Raw genomic sequence first — 14105 nt, 5'->3', positions numbered from 1 at the left:
TTTAATTTAGGCAAGATAGTTTAAGAATTAATTAAATAATGTAAATTTTAATTTATCTATTAATTAATTTTAGTAATCAAATGTATTCGTTCAATAATTGTATATTTAAGGATGTTATTTAGACTATTATTTTGTAAGAATATGTATGAATCTATATTTGCATTACAATGTTTGAATATATATGGATCATGTTATATTTCAATTGAAGGTTCAAGAATGTTGTTTTTCTACAAGCAGTTACTTCAATCAAAATATGTACTCTATCAAAATATATTATGACATTTTCATACAATATCGTTCTAACAGAATTGCATTCTACATGACCACAGACAGTCCCTAGGGCACTCCACCATATGATAACCAGTAAGTACAGATAGCATACAGATCCAACAGTACATTATAGCATAGCAACATCCTACATACCAGGATACCAATCTAACATATCACTATAACATAAAAACATACTCGACACCAAGATACAAATATAGCAAATCACAACAGCATAGCAACATACTCGATACTAGAATACAGATATAATAGATCACTATAGCATATCGACATACTAAATAGCAGTAGTCCAAGAAATGCATGACCGTGTCTAATCAGAGGTGAGATAGACACCCGGACAGGTGATCCTAGTCTATAACCACAACCAAACAAGGAACATGTAAGAGAGCTTAGATCAAGAGTCCCTAAGGCATCCTTCTACTAAATGAAAACCAAAAACTAGTGGGTTGGCATTAGTGCCTTCAACCCACGGTACAATGAGGCGAAACCCACCTCACAGTCTGAACAATAGTTGATGAAGTCCCGACTCCAAATCTAAGCTCTAGCCGTCACCTATTCATCCAAATGACCAATTCTCAAACACCATTCAAAATACCCAAAATACTCATTGGTCAAACTTGGTCAAAGTCAACGTCAAAGTCAAACTGGTCAAAATCAACAAGTCAACTAAGTCAACCCAACCGAATCGACACAGAATGCGTACGTGGGGCGTACTCCAAATGTACGTTGGGCATACCCGAACCTTGATTGCATATAGGAAAGTTGACCTCGTACGTGCTTCATACTCAAGTTACGGGGGGCGTACACCCAATCTTCTCAAAACTTCATTAAGAGCTTAATGCCTTCAACTCTTACGTCCAACTTTCAAATACAAGGCTAAATCGTCCTCAAGAGTTTTAAAGTTTCCAACTTTAAGACTTTGCATGTCCATTAAGTGCTTAACTCAACATCTTAATACATTAAGACATTCTAAAGAATGCATGGAGCAAAACCAACCATTAAAACCCCATTTTTATGACTCAAGACCCTCCCTAAGGTCTGAAAGGACGACTTATTGTGTCAAGAACAGGCCATGCTCAAGAATCACCATTTTGGGACCAAAAAGTGACTTAAAAGAGCAAAAGCCTATATCTACAAGATATAGTGGTAAAGTTGCAAGCCTTATACCTTATGGAGGTTGCAATTAAGTTAGAAATCACATATCCAAAGTGCTTCCCAACTCCAAGCTCTCCACACTTCACTCTTCACCTTCAAGAACTTCTCTAAACACTCCAATGGGTTCCAAAATGCACTCTTTCACTTAGGGTTAGCTTGGGGGGTCGTTCTCACAGAGGGTGGCTGAAGAAGGAAGTGGACATGAGGTTATAATGATGTTTATATAGGGCCAAAACCCTAAAAATTAGGGTTTGCATGATCTTTACCTACGCCCCGCGTACAAGGTGTATGCCCAGCGTACTAAGGCGCGCCCTAGTCGCTTAGCGTACACATGTACTCTCAGCGTACTCCCAAAATCTTGAAATGACCAAAATGCCACTATGAGCCCTTTTTGTAAACAAAACTCATTCCAAGGGCCAAAAATGTAATATTTGAAAATCAGAGTATTACAAGTGTTCCTTAGATTAAAATAATCAAATCCTCATTCCCTTTCTGCTATCACTAGCTCTTGGCAACGAGGTATAAAAAAGAGACCAAAGTTTATAAAATCGTGTAATCTTTTATAAGATATAAACTTTCAATATTTTAGCTAAATGGCAAGAGTCCTTTTAGTCCAAAAGAATATACATGATTTGATAAATCATACCTTATGATATATTATGTTACTTTCCATTGCAAATTATTATTTTCATAAAATAAATAATTCCTAATTAATTATAAGAGTTATGAAATATCTATCAAGAATCAAATTATTATAAATAATCTATTTGAATCAACTTGTTGTTAGCATGTAAATTTATGATCATATGTTATAAAGTAACATCATCCTATTATGATTTTTTTAGCACGAAATTTTTTCAGACACATGATGATAGGAGAAATTTATCCCACAACCTCATGGTAAACAAACTTAATAAGTTGTTTTATTCTATAAATAAAGGTGAGCTTGTCTCACATTGCTTCACACATATAACTAACATTTCACCATTCCCCTGTATAATATCACTAAATTTGCTTCTCTCCTTTAATCATGATATTGATTATAATGTGGTTTTCAAAGATTATTATTAATATTAATTAGTGGTCATTTAAAAAACATATTTTGTTATCAAAGTTTCAAATGATTATACTGTTTTGTTTCTACTTTTAGAAATATTAAAGCTTAAAAGTTATTATAAAAAAATAGTTATAACATTAAAAAAATTAAGTATGTATGTTCATAGTATGCAGTGATATATATATATATATATATATATATATATATATATATATATATATATATATATATTACAATTTATAAGTATTAATTAGATTTTTTAGTAAGAATGTTATTATAGTTATTTTTATGTTACAAAAAAATAGTATTTGTTTTTTCATATTATTTGATATTCATTAAAATAGAAATAAACATATATTAGACATATGATTCACAAAACTCAAAACATACTATGAAATCATCAATTAATTGTATACATAAGCAATGATTTAACACTATAATATTTAATAAAACTAACATGTTAATTAATTGCTATTGACATTGGTTGTTTAATTAGAAATATTAAATAATAAGTTGTTAAGAGTTATTATTTTAGCTATATAATTATATATTCGTGCATAACGTACATGGATTCGCCTAGTTAATAATTAAGGGTGAACATAGTGTGGTTTGCGTGGTTTTATGACCAAACTAAACACAAACCACATGATGCGTTTTTGCGTTATTAAAACCGTTTGGTGCGGTCTTGAATATATACAGTTTTGGCTTGTATTTGTGCAGTTTCGGTTTTTAACCAACTCTAGACTTTGATGCGGTTTTTTCATGTTTTGAAAATCGAACCAGACCGACCGATCAAATTGGTTAAAACAAAATCCAGTATTAACAAAAGGGGTATCGAATACAATAGTTATTTGTTATGATGTTGTTTATGATTCGTGATATACTTTTTTTATTGAGGTTAATTCAAAATGAGAATACTATGATTAATTCTTGTTAAACTTAAATAAATGCTAGTTAAAAACCACAGATAGTTAAGTAGTCTGCGAGTCAATAACGACAGTGATTATTTTAAAATTTATAATTGTCGTGTTAGAAAGAATGTAATTTAATTATTGATGACTAACAAATACATTGATTTAGTCTTTACAACAACAACGAATACCATTCAAATGGGATAAGGAGGAGATGGATGTCAACAATCATGTGTTGTGGAAAAGTGATTGCTTCACATATATAACTTCTGACACATAGTTAAAACCAACATGTTAATAAACAACATCAAACGCATATGCCAAAAAGTTAGTAAGCAAAACCAACGAAGAACAAAATTGCAACATTTATAACCGAAGAAAGCTAACGGCCACAATAAGGCAATAAATAAATACAACAATACTTGTACAATACAATCAATATAACAAAAGCTAGGACAATAGAAATAAAGGATTATAGCCTATTCAACTACCCTAATACTAAGACTTTTATCTAAAGTCACGTTCTTCTTCTTTGAGAGACTCAACTCATTTGTATCCTGTTAACATTATCTTTCTATTTTCTTCTTGGTCTTCCTCTCCTCCTGGAACCCTGTCATCTCCTCCTAGAACCCTCTACTATCACACTCTCCACTAATCTAATTATCACCATCAAAAGCCTTATATGCACATGTTAAAACCACCGTAGACAACGCTCTTATGTGGATGTCATTACTGCATCTATGGTCAAAAGTAATAAAACCTCACGAATGCAGATGATTTTTGCGAAGAACGATATTATATGATTATTAAGATGAACTTTCTGATTTTCTTATTTTCAAGAATATATATAATTTTATAAATAAATGTCACACCCCCAAACCAGAACGGCGGAAACATTCGGGGCAGAGGACGTCATGTACAATATCATAATAATGCACAATGGTAAAACAAGCAACAACATCCATTGCATTAATAGAATAGTTAATACATGTGTGTTCTGTGTATAGTTGTAAGACACCAAAAATATAACATCAAAATTAAAGACGAGTCTTGAACATGCTCCGTCGTCTCAAAAGCTTTCTAGTGTACCTACCTACTGGTTCCATGAGAATACAAGTTATTTTGAAAGAGAGTGTCAACATTTAAGTTGGTGAATTCATAAATGTTTTAGTGTCAAATGTTTGTAGTTGTTTCATGAAAATGTTTGTATTTGTATAGTGAAATGTTTGTATACTTCCCAAAAAATCATATATTTTCTTCTAAAAATGAAATGCAGTCTTCTACCCAAGACCCGACTGTTTTGTATGTTTGTTCTCTTGTAATAGTGTAAAATGTATGTTTGTACTTGAAATAGTATAAAATGTATGGTTTCCATATTTGTAAACCATCTTTACTAGAAAAATTGTATGCATTTCTCACGAGAGAAAATCACTGTATGAATGTAATGGAAAATGAAGGTTTACAGTAGTATTGTATGAAATACACTACTGATGCATTAACTACCTTGTAACCAAACTGGTTAAATTAAGGTTATAATGTGATAAGTTTATAACCATGCTTGATTGACTAGTGTGAAACACAACGTTCTTCAGGCATCGAAAAAGTTATGACATTTGTCACCTGTAGAGCTACAGGTCCCACTATAGCTAGCAGCGAGGTGTAGGATTGTCAATCCAGTATAGATCTATACACAAACTCACGTTCTCCCTCCAGGAGACTCTAGTTATAAAAAATGTGACATAGCAAGTATATTGCTATGTCCTAAAATAGTACCATCACATTTTAGTTAACTTGCTCACGTATAGTATGTAAGTTCCTTTCTGTTCTTGTAAAAGAGTAATATACTTTGTATGAATAGTAATAGTATGTATGTATGTATTGTTTCATGTATTGTTCCTCTGTTCTAGAAAATAGTATGTATTGATCCTCTAAACTATACCTATTATAGTTTACTAGTATGTTTGTTTGAACTGTATCCGCTTTGGATAAAAGACTCAATTGCTCAATGTATGCAACTGAGTTAAGTAAGTACTTTGAAAATGGAGTTTAATATTCATGTATATATTTAGCAAGTATAACTATGATTTAGCCGACAGTCGGACGAGTGATCTTACCCTAAGCCCACAACCAAACAAGGAACAAGAGTCAAGGTATTTAGCAATAGTCCTAAGTCTGTTAAAGCAGACTTATACATAAATATATAAATGAATACGATTTTGATAATAAACAACGGTCTAAAATAGTTTAAAAGAGTTTTTGAAGTGATTTTAACAAATTATAAAAAGCATAAGAAATCCTTTGTTTGTTTTCACATGTAAATGTTAACACAATTCTATTGTGTTCTATTTGTATTCCTCCCCTAAAACATCTAAAAAGGTAAATTATAGGGGTATGAACTCACCTTGTGGGAGTGATTCGATTGGAGGTTTGCTTTATGATGATTGTTTCCGCAAGTTAGATCCCGAGACAAAACAAGTCCTATAATGCATCTCACGCGATATATAGGCATGAAATTAGTGAGTATAACCTCAAAGGTGTAAAGGAAACAACCTATGATGTAAGGAACACTTACAAAAGAAGTGTTAGAACCAAAATCAAGCAACTGCTTGGAGTTCACGGCTGGATTTGATGTTCACGACCAACCTTCGGTGTTCACGACCGCAAAGGGTTTTCGGCCCTTGAAGATTCAAGTGTTTTCGGCTGGAACTCAATGTATGTTCTTAGTGAAATGAAAGAGATGTAGGTGTTCACGGACGTACACTCAAGAATGAAGGGTGTTTGATCGAAGAAAATGAAGAACAATAAACATCCTTAACAAGATCCGAAGGTGGATTGGATGATCTTCGGATGATAGATGAGAGAAAACTTGGGTTTTCGGTTGAAGACTTTGAGAGAAAATGGCTTGAGTTTGCGGCTAGAAGTGTAGAAGTGAAGATAAATTCAGTCACACACACACACACACACACATATATATATATATATATATATACACACACACACACACATATATGTAGGTAGAGTTTGCGATCCGAGGGAGGTTCACGGCCCGAAGGCTCATTAGCGGTCTGAACCGTTTGCGGCTGCGAGGGTTTGCGGCTCATGCAAAGGTCCTCGGTCCTAATTGCTTCCCTCATTTAACACACAACACCTTAGAATATATGGTCTATACACCTATAACTCATTAGTCTAACCATACTAGGATAATTAAAGAAATAAGTTTGACTTTTGTCTGATATGTTTGACTTTAGTTGATCAAGTTTGATTTTTACAGGATAGAAATGACGGGTCGTCACACTAAATATGTATTATTTTAATATATAATATTTTAATAAATAACTTCAAAAAAAAACCTAGTTAAATGAAACTCAAAGTGGCCTGCCAAAAAAAGTTTTACATGTACAATAAATTAATACAAATTAAATAACAACATATAAAAAAAGCAACTATTAATGTATCAAATTAATCTATTTTCGAAATAGAAACTAGAAGTATGAAAAAGGTTAAGAAAATGAGAGAGAACCTTATCCATTGGGAGCATTTATAAAAGGCAGACTCAACTCATCACGAATAACTCCGAAACACACAGTAGAAATTTTGTTAGCGAGAGAAAGAGAGCTCGATTTCAATGGCGGCATCCAAGAGCTACTACGCGAGATCAAACTTCCGGTACTTTTCCGGTGAAAGGGACGTTTCTATCGGAACGGACTCCATGTTTGAGCTCGACGAATCAGATATCTGGAACGTTGCCGCATCGCCTGAGTTACGGAAAACCGTGCCGAGTTCGCGGATCTCGAAGAAGTCATCGGCGGTGGTGAAGCGAGAGGAGATCGGAGGAACAGCGTCGTCGTTGCCGGTCAATGTTCCGGACTGGTCTAAGATACTAAAAGAAGATTACAGGGACAATCGGAGGAGAAACGACGATGAAGACGATGATATCAACGAAAATAACTACGGCGACGACGGCACCGGTAACCGGATTCCGCCGCATGAGTTTCTGGCGAGACAACTGGCGAGGACGAGAATCGCCTCGTTTTCCGTCCACGAAGGAATCGGGCGGACTTTGAAAGGACGAGATCTGAGTAGGGTTAGAAACGCAATTTGGGAGAAAACTGGTTTTCAGGATTAACACTTCCTATAATTAATCTTCTTCAAATTAGAGTAGAGTATTGCGGATTTTACACATTGATGAGAGAATTTTCACTACACACTGTTAACTAAACAGGTTTTACCCCTTATTTTTTTCTTCCACGATTTTACATCTTTCTGGTGATTTTTATAATGTAATTTTGAATTTTGAGACGAAATTATAGATTTTTACTTTCATACTTACGAATCTTTGCATCCGAATGATGAATCAACTTTTGGGGCTCTGCTTTTCAGAGCTTTTTTCCGAATTCGCCATTGCAGAAGCTTTTGAATTATTGCAGGCGCTCAAAGTTGAAGAAACGAAACATCGTAGCAAAAGCATTGTCTTTTTAAAGGTTGAATTTTGACAAATTATTAAACTTTTATTTTAAATTATTTAATTTGCTTGTTAAATATACAAATCCACGTTATAATTTTATATATAATGTTATATCTAAGTTGAACATGGTTCGTTTATATATAAATAATGGTTATGTGGGCATATTCATTTAGAAAAAAAAAATACTGTTTCTATTTGTTTTATACTTTATACCACACATAAAAAAAGAAAAAAACGATTACTTTCACTCAAGAAAAGAAGCACACAATGTTTAATCCATTTTGGTTATTTTAAGAAATTCTTTTTGTTATGAAGCTGTGTGCGCAAGACGTTTTAAGACCACTTCAACCTATTTTTATTTTTTGGGTTCAAAATGGATTTTTTTTTTCATGGAATATCAGATGGAGGATATAGTTTTTTATCCTATTTTTATCCCTTTATAAATATATTTGTAGTATATTCTTCTGGAACAAACACACCCCTTCTTTTAATTTCCCTTCTTTTAATTTGATTTTTTAACAAATATATAATCTATATTTTTTCATTATAATAATATTAAATAAATAAGATTATATTGATAATGCTTAGTTGCTTTTTGTTTTTTGGAAAAAATATTTTCAGACCTCTTATTGTTGCGCGACACAGCACACACGCAATACTTTTCATCTCACAGTTGTTTGTTTTTCAGAAGTCTTCGGATTAAAAAACTCTGCGTATGTTTTTTTTGGCGAAACATTTGTTTTGCTTCTTCCTACCTCTTCTTGTTCTTTTTTTTTTCTTCATAAAATATTGATTATATATTGCTGAAATCTTATTTCATATTTTTTATCGTTTTTTTTGTTTATTCTTTTAGAATTTTTTTTATATTGAATAATAATAATTTGTTGATAAAATATCATTGTTTTTTATTGTAATATCATAAATTCTTGCCGAAATAGCATATTTATTAAATTTTCGGTATTAAAAAATAATTTTCGGGTTATAAAATCAGTTTATTTTAATATTGTAATATTTACAACAACATGCAAATGTTAAAAAAACAAACACGCTTCTTACTGTATTCTGCAACCGATTGATTCACCTTTTTTATTGCAAAGAGCTGCAGAGGTGATCTGCGCAGACGTTATAGATTTTTTATTCAAAAAAACCAAATAACATCTTAATTATAAGCTTTTGTAAAATATATTATTGTGTTTTAAAATTTCAATATATATTTCAATTTTTATATGAATTTGATAAAAAAAACTTTATATTTATAATTAATCAATATAATTTAATATATAATAAAATACCATAAATATTAAATATTATATTAAAATTATAATTAATAGATAAAAATAAACTAGAAATATATAAATATATAAAAAGATGCAATAACACCGACAATTCAAAATTGGTTCTTATTTTGTGAGAAGTGAATAGTATAACACTGTATTTTGTGTTATATTATTTATTTCTCCGAAAATAAAAGAATAAATGGGTTAGAGTTGAAGAAAAATAGGAAAAATGTGGGATAAATAATGAAAAATAGAGTCGACTTGGAGATGTTCTAAGATGTCTCAATTTATAGATGGCCTATAGAAAGTTGTATCGTTTATTTGTGAATTATAATTATAACTTGATAAAAATATAAAATTGGTCCATATTCAAAAATTGTGGTTATAGTCAGAAAGTTTTAAATTGAAAGTCATATTTTTTAATTGTAATTTTGGTTGAACAATTTTAAAAGACCGATTTACTCTTTTTATTATTATTATTTTTATTTTTTAAATTTATATAATACATTTTCAATTTAAAATAAAAATAAAATAAACCCCCTTCCCCGCCTTCTTTCTCTCTCTCTCTCTCTCTCTCTCTCTCTCTCTCTCTCTCTCTCTCTCTCCATCGAGCAACACCACTCGTTCAACCTCTTTTTGTTTCTAGAAATTCCGAAATCAACTTCTAAAAATCAAGTTCCTGAAAATCCTTTTGTTCTTGAAGGAATCAAGTTTTCCATCTTTTGAATCAATCTGTAAAACTCCACATAAAACGAATGCTTTTATGTGTTCATCTTCTTCAACATATACACACATAAAATGATTAATATAGACACCTGCAAATCGAGGGGGAACAACTCAGAAATCGACCTTCGATTTCTTTGAACTTAGTTAACCCGCTTTGAACCTATAAACTAGACTCAAAGTTGATTTAACTTTAAACTAAATCCAGTCAATGAATAAAAAAAATCAAAGATCGAAGCTTTCAGAACCTCCAATCTTTGATTGTGCGTTCATCGAAGCTTTTAAGAACTTCAAAACCCAGAAAAGTCAAAGCCTAGAAAATCAAAATCGAAATTGTCAAGCACTTCCAAATCATTGATACTTCGATATAAAAGAAGAAGAAGAAGAAGAATGCTTTGCTTTCTTCGTTGGGTATCGCTTGCAGATGACTTACAGTGTTTGTGGGTTTGAAAAGACGAAGCTTCGTCTTTCCAGATCCGAAGATGGTGGCAACCTCGATCTTCATCTCTATCCTTCTTCGATGGTGGTACAGATCCAAGTTCGACGGTGGCAGTGAGAGATGCCGATTAGAACGGATGAAGGCACTCAGTCGAGCGATGGTAAGGAATCAACAATATAAACGACGTCTAGGGTTCCGTCAATGGTGGTTCCCAACAGCGGAAGAGGAGGTGACAGTGTTTCACATTGGCTGATTGCTACTACTTTGCAGCGTATGATCTTGAGAAGGAATCAATAATAATATACAATTTATTTATTAAATCAAGGGGAAAATGACTCTTGAGGGTAATTAACTTTTGCGTTTGTACTCATTTGGTCCCTTTTCTTTTTTTTGTATTCAATATACCATCGAACTTGTTGTTGGTGTTTACCATAGCCCTTTTGACCGGCTTTTGACCTGTGATAGCCGGTCAAAGGGTTATGGTGAACACAGACAACAAGTTCGATGGTATATTGAGTACAAAAAAAAGAAAAGGGACCAAATGAGAACAAACGCAACAGTTGGTTACCCTCCTGATTCATTTTCCCTTTACTCATTTACAACAAATCCCACATCATTTCCTACTGATATTAATGACTTTTATGAGATTCATTTTTGTTTCTCTTCAAAACATAACCTACGAAAGGACATTATTCATACATGTACAACTTTGTAATGCACTTGAATATTTATTAGGGAAATCTTGACTAAGCAGGCGCATTTCATGACTACATTTACATTTCCAATCAAATGATTTATCGTATCATGGATTCTAGACAAGTCTACAAACGAGTGGAATCACAAGTGCTATGATTTTTGAGTTTACTTAGCTTTAAGATCGAACTCATGGGATAAGATACAACATCAGTATGTACAATACACCATTATATTGTACATAATGATGTTGTATCTTATCCCATGAGTTCGATCTTAAAGCTAAGTAAACTCAAAAATCATAGCACTTGTGATTCCACTCGTTTGTAGACTTGTCTAGAATCCATGATACGATAAATCATTTGATTGGAAATGTAAATGTAGTCATGAAATGCGCCTGCTTAGTCAAGATTCCCCTAATAAATATTTAAGTGCATTACAAAGTTGTACATGTATGAATAATGTCCTTTCGTAGGTTATATTTTGAAGAGAAACAAGAATGAATCTCATAAAAGTCATTAATATCAGTAGGAAATGATGTGGGATTTGTTGTAAATGAGTAAAGGGAAAATGAATCAGGAGGGTAACCAACTGTTGCGTTTGTTCTCATTTGGTCCCTTTTCTTTTTTTTGTACTCAATATACCATCAAACTTGTTGTCTGTGTTCACCATAACCCTTTGACCGGCTATCACAGGTCAAAAGCCGGTCAAAAGGGCTATGGTAAACATCAACAACAAGTTCGATGGTATATTGAATACAAAAAAAAAAGAAAAGGGACCAAATGAGTACAAACGCAAAAGTTAATTACCCTCAAAAGTCATTTTCCCTAAATCAAGTGAATCATGTAGCATATTATAGTAATTTAAGAAGGAAAACAAAAAACGAAGTATTAAACACCTTATCGTTTTTTAGAGAGAGAGAGAGATCATTGGGGAGGTGTGGGCTCTATTTTTATTTTTATTTTCGCTTATTTTTAAATCAACAAAGTATTAAAATAAAAACAAAAAAAATATAAAATAAGTTAAAAGGGCAAAAATGTCATTTCAAGTTTATCAGTGACAAAATCACCGAATGTAACGTCCCAAAAATCATGACATTTTTTTTTGTTTTTAGATTAATAAATCATTAATATATATTTCCCATAAAACCAAGGTAACCAAGATTTAACAAAACATCATCAAATGAGAATAATTCTCATAATGCGGAAACATGTGGAGTGTGCTCTGTAATCATATTGGGCTCTTCTATTTGAAAACCGGAGTACCTGAAACATAAACTGGAAACCGTAAGCACAAAGTTTGATGAGTTCCCCAAAATACCACATAACATATAACCACATAATATCATGCAACATACATATAGTTGTCATGGGTTTCCCCCATGGTCTTTACCAGGAATGCCATGGGCTCCCCCAATGGTTTGATATCCAAGTACGATGGGCTCCCCCCATGGTCTGATATCCAAGTGCCATGGTTGCTCGATTTCTGGTTCATCATGATACAAGAACTTCAGGCATGGTTTATAGAACACGTTTGAATCTGAATAAGGGTTTCATCCTTTGTTCATTTTAGAAGATACATCGTCTCTATTGTTGGTTAATGGTTACTCGATTTCTGATTCATATACGATTCTTACCGGAGACGACATCTTCATCACCACCGATGCCATCATTTCGTGTCCCACCCCTATTATCTATTCTTCATCATCCCTTTCCCATCTCTCACCAAATCTCCGACACCATAACCCTAAGATTTGTTATTCACCGTGACAACAATTGAGCATCTGTAAATTTAAAACCAACAAATCAAACTAAGGAAATGAGAGATCAGGGAGCTTGAGGAGTTCCAAACCACAAATAGAACATACCGTCGTCATGAGGGCGATTTCCAGGAGATTTAACACGAAATCGATTTAACCAAGTGATTTAGAGTTTGTTCTAGGTGGGGGTTATATACTGACGGGAAATCGGATGTGAGTTTAGGTTTTATTGGTGCAATACTAATAGAGAGGGAAAGAGGGACGGCGAGATATAGGGTGGTCGTAGAAGATGACCGGAGTAGGATTAGAGGAAGGGGAAGAAGAGTGTCGATCGAAAGAGGAGGATAACTGATGGGTGTGGTATGATGTGGAGGGGGGTTCGAACGCAGATGGAGGCGGCGATGGTTGCCACGACGATGAAAGAGAAAGAAAGAGAAGAGATGTGTGGTTGTGGTTAGCGACGATTTCATGGTTGGCAGCGTCTTCGTGAATGGTGTGTAGATTTGTGATGGTGGTGCACAAGCGACGAATGGAGAAGCAGAGATGGAGTGGTGGATGGTGGTCTTCATCTGGAGACCTGGTTTCAATGATGTAGAAGGAAAAATGGGAAAACGAAGGGGAAGGGGGAATCTGGAGGGTGGGTTGATTTTGTATGGTATTTTGTTTTTTGTTTTTTTTTTTTTAAATCTGAAAAAAATAATAAATAGATATTAAAAATTTAAAAAAAGAAATTATTAAGGGTAAATGGTCATTTTATGTCCACAGGGACAACCTGAGTGAAAAATAATTATACATGGACCAGTGCTGTAAAACTCGCCGAGTTGGACGATTACTCCTCCGAGTACTCCCTACTCGACCCCTTACCGAGGCGAGTTACAGAATCTCAAGTACTCTCCGATCGACCCCTTACTGAACTGAGCAGTGTTGTAAAACTCAGTCAACTCGGTGATTAATATGTATAATATACTTAACGATTTATTATTTAATACACACACATGTGATTATTGCTACATATATACCTTAAATTTTCAGTAATTATTCATAAAGTGAGACCATTATGAGTTTTTTCAGTTTTTGTGTATTCATATGTATCAAATTTTGTTATATTTCAATCAACTTAAGATTTTAACTTATGATTTTGACATATATAAGTTCCCTAAAAATATTTCTACATGAATTAATGAATCCGAGTACTCCTGAGTACTCGTTACTCGGTAGTCTGCTCATTTAGTCATCTAACTTTTAAAACTGTGCTAATTTAGTCACTAAACTTTTGAAAAAAAAGACTAAACTGCAAATTTGGTCCTTGTGGTCAGCAAAAAAGTGTGGATAAAGTCC

At 33.1% G+C, this 14105-nt stretch overlaps 1 long non-coding RNA gene and 1 pseudogene across 1 annotated transcript; one reads left to right on the top strand and one right to left on the bottom strand.

The window, feature by feature from the left end:
- Positions 1 to 6927: 6927 nt before the first annotated feature.
- Positions 6928 to 7740, top strand: LOC145058788 (protein S40-4 pseudogene; annotated as a pseudogene).
- A 1870-nt stretch (positions 7741 to 9610) lies between these two features.
- Positions 9611 to 10643, bottom strand: LOC145058789 (uncharacterized). The gene is made up of 2 exons (XR_013686523.1): positions 10310 to 10643; positions 9611 to 10189 (listed from the first exon to the last, which is right to left on the bottom strand). It is a non-coding gene; the product is annotated as an uncharacterized LOC145058789 (long non-coding RNA).
- Positions 10644 to 14105: the final 3462 nt, after the last annotated feature.

The sequence above is a fragment of the Lactuca serriola genome, chromosome 6, assembly GCF_051521515.1.
Source record: "Lactuca serriola cultivar US96UC23 chromosome 6, Lser_US96UC23_V15, whole genome shotgun sequence".
Classification (NCBI taxonomy): domain Eukaryota; kingdom Viridiplantae; phylum Streptophyta; class Magnoliopsida; order Asterales; family Asteraceae; genus Lactuca; species Lactuca serriola.
Note: the sequence above shows the minus strand (reverse complement) of the source record. Positions and strands in the feature narration are given on the sequence as shown.